The sequence below is a fragment of the Stigmatopora argus genome, chromosome 11 (genome assembly GCF_051989625.1).
Source record: "Stigmatopora argus isolate UIUO_Sarg chromosome 11, RoL_Sarg_1.0, whole genome shotgun sequence".
In the NCBI taxonomy this organism is placed as follows: domain Eukaryota; kingdom Metazoa; phylum Chordata; class Actinopteri; order Syngnathiformes; family Syngnathidae; genus Stigmatopora; species Stigmatopora argus.
Window position 1 is genome coordinate 13451434 of NC_135397.1, and position 8597 is coordinate 13460030.

Consider the following 8597-nt stretch of genomic DNA (forward strand, 5'->3'; position numbering starts at 1 on the left):
TTATTACTGTTGAAAATTAAGTTGTTACTGTTGAAACCAGCTCTCAAAATTATAATCATGAGAGAGAGAGAGTGAGTTTAATATCTAAATATCTAATATCAAAATATCAACAGTAAACTCTGTCATAATTTGACAGCGAGCGAACCCGGCGACCAAACGTCTGTTCTACCAAACGCCTGTTCTACCAAACGTCCGTTCGACCAAACGTCCGTTCTACCAAACGTCCAGTCGACTAAACGTCCGGTCTACCAAACGTCTTTCGACGAAGCGTCCGGTCACGCTCCATTTGTGCTCTTTAGTGAGAGTAGCCCTCTGACAGGCGATTTCTTCAAGATCCGCTGACAGTGATTTGAACTTGTTAACCCACAAACTTTATCCGCAATATCGGCCAGTTCAATTTCTAGATCTTATTTACTTAATTACTTACTCCTGTGAATGCAGATGTGTTCAGCAGGGATGGGTCGCTGTCCAGCGGTGCGACAGAGAAAGAGAGTCTGTTTCTCCTTTGTGAACTCACGGAATCTTTCTCCAAACGCAGCTTGCATTCCAGTAATGGCACAATTTATGTGATTGTTTGCTTCTTTGAAGTGAGAGAGCATACCATTTTGTACATCTCTGGCGAACACTGTCATCTTGCGCTCAATAGCCAAAATCTCCTCCAGCATGCCGTGCTTCTCTGTCCTTGGAAATTTTTATTCAGCATGTCCAAGTAATTTGTCATGTCCACCATGAAGTATAACCTTTCCAGCCAAAATGGGTCTTCCAGTTCAGGATAGCTGAGGCCTTTACTTACCAAGAAGGTTTTTACGTGCTCCAAACATGCAGCAAAGTGTTTCAGCACCTCCCCCCTGGACAGCAGGAGATATGAATACGTGTTTTCGACTTCTTCTAACAATGAACAAAACTGTCGGTGGCTTAACCCATTCGCAATTATTTTCTTCACAATCTTGATAACAAGGTTCATTACTTCCACACATTCAGAATGAAATGTTTGTGCGCAGAGTGCTTTTTGGTGGATTAAAATTATCAGATCTCGGCCCAGTGACTTTTGAAGTAAATTCACAAAGCCCTTCTGTGCTCCTCTGATACTTGGCGCACTGTCAGTAGACACCGACACTAGGTGAGTGGTGTTTATCCCTTTTTCTTTTAGACAAAAACAACATTGGATTGGATTGGATTGGATAACTTTATTCATCCCGTATTCGGGAAATTTCATTGTGGCAGTAGCAGAGGGTGATTAGACAGAACAACAAAGCAAAAGCACAAAGTACAAAGCAAATCAAAGTAAATGGGATCATTAAGAATCACCAAATCAAATCATTAAGACAGAAAAGCAGCAAAAACACAAAACGAGCAAGAGTGGACGGAGCTACCGCCGCCGGCTGCCACTTGAACGGCGCCATCTTGATTGCAGTAGCAAAGACGGATACAGACTCAAAGAGACGTTGTAAAGTTGGACAAAAACTGGAACCACACACAGGAAGTCTACCACAAGATGGAGAACTTATGCAGACTGTGACCGAGGTAGAGAATATGCAGAGTCACTCTTCCAAGCTTATCTGCACAGTTCCTCAGTAGTCTGGAGCTGAAGACAACAGTAGCAGAGTAGAGCCCCTCGACTCCGTTGCTGGTAAGCGCCGACAGCTCTTCCATCTTATCCCACGATGGAATGGTTGGTCAGAAGCATAGCTTCTTCTCCCGGCGCTTTTGTCCAGCTCCGAATTTCCAGCGGCATTGAGGTGTTGCTCCTTCTGCTGCATATTGTAACAGCTAGTCCCATGTGTATGACAGCGTAGACATGGCTGATAGTTCCAAAAAAAGAAGTGGCAGAAAGAAGCCAGGCTAACAGAACAAAGAAAGTTGTAAAAACATTAAAGTAAAAAGTATGTCCTGCCCCCGCGTTTGGCCCTTCAGCGGTACGAGTTCAATCAGTTTTTCCTGCAGCACATCAGCATTGGCATACCTGCATAATAGTGCTGTCTGCTCAACAGCAATTGAGAATGCTTGAGTTGAATTAATGTCATCAATCTGCTTACCGCTGCTATTTGCTGCCATTTTAATGGTCCTGTTCTTAATGGTCTTTGCAGAGAGAGGCATGTCTTTAATTTTCTGAACAATTTCCTTTTTGTTTTTAAAGTCGGAGAATAGATGCTCTGATATTTGAATAAACGTTTCTTTGATGTATTCTCCCTCTGTGAACGGCTTCCCCCTCTTTATGATCTCATGAGCTGCCAAAAAACTAGCAGCTGTAGTAGTTGACTGTGGTGAGCTGATGCATTTGTTGAAAAATAGTTTTCTCTCTTCAGCTTGTTGCAATTCTGAAATTGCTCTCTGGCGCTTATCTTCAGTTGGGTATTTTTCAGCAAATGCTAAATGCTTGTTTTGAAAATCTATTTCAACGTTACTTTTGTTGTTGTTTAATAGTTTCTCGCTACATATCAAGCACACAGGTGAGCCGGCGTCATTGGCGGTGAATGCAAAAGCAGATGCCCATGCTGAATTAAACTATTTTCTTTTACTTTTTTGGGGGGGAGGGGGGCTCTTTTCATGCTTGCAGTGGTCGGGGTTCCCTCCGTGGTTGCTGCCAGCAGGAAACGGCGATGACTGTTGACGTTGATGTGACGTATATTTTAAGTGACAAATTATAATAATAAAAAAGATTTAAACTATGAATAAATAAAACTATTTAAATCTAATTATACTTGTATAATGACAATAAAAGCATTCAATTCAATTCAAGATAGTATCTACTAAAACTCCAAGGGAACTGTGCAACAAAATTATCACATAATGACAACAATATATATTAAAAAAATTATAATAATTTGTCACGCCCACCGGGAGCCAGTACAAGTGGGCTGAAGAGCCGCATGCGGCTCCGGAGCCGCAGATTGCCGACCCCTGGTCTAGACCCAAGCAACTCCAACTCATATCCATTTTTATTTTTTATTCTTTTTTGGATTTGCTTCTTTTACGTGCCATTCGATTCATAAAATCGACGTCGTCCATGTAAATGTGTAAATTTCTTGTATAAATGACGTTTTTTTTCTCAGTAAGGAGTCAACAGTCACACCTTCGAGCAGACTGGAGTTTTCTGTCTTTTGCCGTTTCCTTTATTTTGTGTCTTAATCATATTCATGTGTGGTATATGTGCATCCAGTGAAGAGGAAGAGGCAGTTTATCTAATGCAAGTTGTAACAGTGACTGTGTATTTTTGCACAGAAAAATGCATTCAAGTCCAGATTTAGAACTTTCGTCACAGGGATTCTTTGATCATATTTTATAGATTTGCAAATGTTTCATTTTTACAGTTTCACCTCATATGGGTATGTAGGTAGTTTAGGGCCCTTGGAGGTACAAGGTATGAGAATGTAGCTAAGTATGACTTTTGAGCACCAAATGATGAACCTAAAACAGCACTAAAATGGTTAAAATATGACAAAAATAAACAAACATGCATTGTATTTTTGGAACTATGACTTGCATTTTTATTTCTCTCATTTTGGCCAGGTGTGGGATTTATATTTTTATCTCATCTCATTTTCTGAACCGCTTAATCCTCATTAGGGTCACGGGCGGTGCTGGAGCCAATCCCAGCTGTCTCCAGGCCAGAGACGGGGGACACCCTGAACCGGTAGACAACCAATCGCAGGGCACAAGGAGACAAAGAACAACCATGCACACTCACACCCATACCTAGGGGCAATTTAGAGTGTCCAATCAGCCTACCATGCATGTTTTTGGAACCAGAGTACCCGGAGGAAACCCACACGGGCCCAGGGAGCACATGCAAACTCCACACAGGTGGACGTGACCTGGATTTGAACCCAGGACCCCAGAGCTGGGTGGCCGACGCGCTAACCACTCACTACACCCCTTTATATTTTTATATTTATTTTATGCGTGGGTTTCCTCTGGGTGCTCCGGTTTCCTTCCACATTCCAAAAACATGCACGGTAGGCTGATTGGACACTCTAAATTGGCCCTAGGTAAGGGTGTGAGTGTGCATGGTTGTCTGTCTCCTTGTGCCCTGCGATCGGGTGGTCACTGATTCAGGGTGTCCCCCGCCTCTGGCCCGAAGACAGCTGGGATTGGCTCCAGTACCCCTGCGACCCTAATGAGGATAAAGCGGTTGAAAAAATGAGATGAGATGAGATATTATTAAAGGTATGACCTGACCACAAGAGTGGGAGGGTCATTTTACATTTTAATACCGTAAGCAAAAGAACAAGTTTACATTCACATCCTAAACCGTCTACAAATAAAGCTTGCGTGGGTTTTCTCTGGGTACTCTGGTTTCCTCCCACATCCCAAAAACAAGCACAGTAGGCTGGTTGAATGCTCTAAATTGAGTGTGAGTGTGAATGACTGTTTGTTGGTAGAGGCTCCAGCACCCTATGCAAAACTTGTGAGGATAAGCAGTTCAGAAAATTATTGAATCTTTGTTGGAGGTGAGGTATGTGGGGTTTCGGGAGGGTTGTCCCCCCCAGGGCGCAAAATAAGCCAAGACCACCTCTGCTTTGTCGAAATTTTTTAAGTGTGACCACAAGCTAAAAATTGCACTCAAGCTTTTAGTCAAATTAATCATTATGTTAAAGAGGGCCCTGCATGGTCTAAAAAAGTCCCTGTTTTATTCATCTTAAAGTGTTTTAAAGGGCCATTGAATAGAGACATTTTCCGACATTCTAGGAGTTATTTATTTTTGGTTGTGTGGCTTTTATCATTCGCTGCCAGGACGTCTAAACGCTGTTAATGGGACTGAAACGTAACAGTACTGTTTTTTTTCCAACTGTAAAAGTGTGCCATGGCCTCACTCGCTCAAATCTCTGCCTAATATGTAATTAAAGCCCCAAAGTGGCAGATTGCTGCAGACCGGGCAGAACCTGCGCCAAAATCACTGGCAACCATTTTGTAATCTCCAAATCCTGGTTTTTAACATAATACACCAATTTTAATCTGACCATAAATGTCATAGCGCAGTCGGGGATTATCTCCTTTCTGACAGAATGGGCGCCGCATGTTAACTTTACGAATAAAGACGTCACTTAATGTCGGCGGGTACCTTGACCACCAGCGCCATGGGGTCTTTGGCCTTGTTGCCGAACACGCGGCGAATGGCGGAGACGGCGTGATGGTGGGTGACGTTCTCCGAACTTTCGTCGTCCACACGTAGGAGTTCGTAGCCGGCCTGTGGTTACAATTGTAAATATTTTATTCGATTAAAATTGTATGTTTTGATAGACAGCCAATGCAGTTTTGCATACAAGGACAATGAATTATTGGTCTCTACGTTAGTATTTCAAAGGAGTGTTTTTAAGTACAGTTTACCTACATTCCAGTTGCATTTAATATTTTAGAATGGTTTGCTTGCAAATGTTTTCATTTTTATTCATCTCCTACATGCAAAACCTTTTACTTGAATCGTTTAGTCACATTTTTAAATATGATTTTCCTTTATTTCCTTTTGAACTTTTTCCAGTTTTTTTCAGGTTCAGATGCACTTGTTTTTGTTAAATTTATACTACAATTCATTAAGTATTATGAGTGCCAAAGTAAGAAACATGTGATTGTCAAAAACACTGATTGGGAAAAACACTGAAAAAATGCAACGCTCCGCCCAGTGCTTGTGCGAGGGAGTTGCGACGGGAAACACAGTGCCCATGATGTTTTTATAAGCAGCCGTCTCGCGTCCATTGTATGCTCGGATATCAAAATTTGTCTCGTATCTCAAGATAAATATTTGCTCGAAATTTACTCGGATCTCAAATTGCTCATATGTCGGGGCACTCGTATGTTGAGGTATTACTGTACTGGACTATAAAACAGGTATTCAAATTGGATCATCGGATATCTGTCAAAATCCATAAATAACCACACTGGATTATAAACCTAAGGGGTCAAGCAGGGTGAAGAAATTGCAATGTGTAGTCCAAAATAGTCTAGAGATTTTTATTTCAACTTTTACCTGAGATAAAATAACATAGTATTTATTTTGAATGTGTATTTACTTAATTTTTTATTGGCTTATCTTTACCTTTAGGTCAACAATATTTACTCCATTTTCATTCATATGTATTCCATTAGTCTCATTTTTTTAGTTGATTTATTTTTCATTTATTTAAACAATTATCGATTTTAATTTTTTCACTGTAGTTCCCTTGAACATCATCAAATAATTTGATCTGTAATCCTCTCTGGGAGGGTTTGCGTAAAGTCATATTGCATTGCAATTACACAAGCTGCCATGCATTAAAAAGATCTAAATACATCGTTAAATGAATACATGATGAAATATTAATTCATACATTTTATGTATTTATTTAAATGTATCACTCCTGGCCTTTTTATTACTAAGTAAAGACTAGAGATATACCATCATCTTAATATTGTACATTTGAACAGGAAGGATTTTTGGCCTCTCTGCCATTCACTATAATTCAAAGTAAACATCGAATTTCCTGCAGAATGGCATCAGCATCATGTCATTTTTTTTTGTTGAGGATGAGGAAGCACCTGCGCAAAGGTTAGAAACACACACCATTGTGTCGTGTCCACTCATCAGGCGTGTCTTCCTTTTCACTCGCCAGCTGTTATGACTTCATTTGGCAAGAAATTAAGCTTATCCAGACCAAAGAAAACATTTTTTTTCTGAAGCCATTGAGGATGGCAGCATGAAAAGATTTGGATCCATTTACGCAAATAGGGGATTAAAAAGTGCATTAAAAAAAGTCATTTATTTGAATGAGAGATGACAATCTAATCTGAGTCACATTACCATCCTATTTAGTGCATTCGTCATAATTGCGAAAAAGGAGAGTAGTAGAAGTTGTAAGAGTTGATGAGGTTGAGCTGATTCAGTGCCATTGTTGGCAATAGACGTCGAATCCTTTTGGAATGGGAGTCCAAATGGATTGGATGTTTATCACTGTCTGTTGGAATAATGATTCAAACCTTTTAAATCATTATTAGTAATATTTAATTAAAAAAGGAAAAACATCTTTCAACATAACTGCTTACAACTTGCAAGGAGGTGCCTTGTGACGTCGTCTCAGTCCACAAGACATTCTGACGAGCGGCATACTCTTCGGTCCATTTAGCGGCACATAACCAAAACATTCAAAGGTAATCTGATTTAAACAATTGCATAAGCAAAAACAACTGTCTCAACTGTTTTGAACAATTGTATAAGCTTAACCGAATAACATCATGAAGGTTATAAAAACAACTGTCACAACAATCTGTTTTTATCGGAACACCTGCGTAAGAATTTGCACAATAAGCAAAACAACGGCATTAGAATTTGCACCAGTAAGCATAATAATTTCTTCATAAGGTAAACAGAGCAAATCAGTTTAAGAGTCCTTGTAGATCCTGGAACTTGTATCTGGGGAAAGGGTTGAGGCTTCCAGTAATCAGTCCTCGGAGCAAGGACTCAGTGAATTGTTAAGTCTCTAGCTGGAGCCAGCTGTCCTGGAGTGACCTTGGAGTAAGCGTTTGTCTTCGTTGAAAACACATATTAATTCTAACTCTAACATAAAAAATATCAACAATATATATATTGTTTGATATAGTTACACATTTAGGATGAGCATTACTATTCCTATTAAGCAAATATATTGATTAATATAGTAAGCATGTATATTATAAGGCTTTATATTCCTAAATAAGCATTGCAAACACATTTATAATAATGATTACTCCAACACTGTCATAGGCCGCCAGTGGGTTAATAAAGTTGCTTTTAATGGTACCTTGAGGGCAGGATTCATTGAGGCTTCCCCCCAGGAAAGACTTTCTCAATCTTGATGATAGGCTGAACTATAGCCAGACACACTCCTACCTGCAGACAAAAAAACACTATTAGTAGCGGTAATAGTTGGGCCTGCCACGAACAATTAACTAAGCAACAATTAATTAATTATCAAATTAGGCAAACCTTGAGTGCATTTGTCCTTTAGAAGAATTCTATGTAAACCTAAAATCTAAATTTATTATTGTATTTATATATTTATTATGTATTTTTTAATTTAAAAATATATATATATTCCCATTAAATAATTTAAAACAAAAAAATTGTAAAGATAAAACTTTCATTTTAATCAGTTATCAAACAAATAAGGAACAAATTGAAAAATCATTTTTTTTTAAACCGAATTAAAAAAGATAAACATAATAATTTGGTCTCCACACAAAAATAAAGTACTATTCAGTAGGTATGGGTGTGAGCGTGAATGGTTGTTTGTCTCCTTATGCCCTGCGATCGGCTGGCCACCAATTCAGGGTGTCCCCTGCCTCTGGCCTGGAGTCAGCTGGGATAGGCTCCAGCACCCCCTGCGACCCTAATGAGGATAAAGCGTTTCAGAAAATGAGCTGAGACAATGAAGCATTCTTTGCGTTTCAATTGTTAACTTTGAATGGAGTCAGATGGCCTGAAATAAAGGTGAGTTGATGTAAAATACTAAATAAAAATGTTACTAAATATTTGGTAAGAATAAAAAGTGTACTAACACATACTGTATTATAGCATCAAGACCAGAAAAATCACGAGTATTCTACGTCATCTTCAAAACATGGAGATTGAGTTGGGAAGACAAACC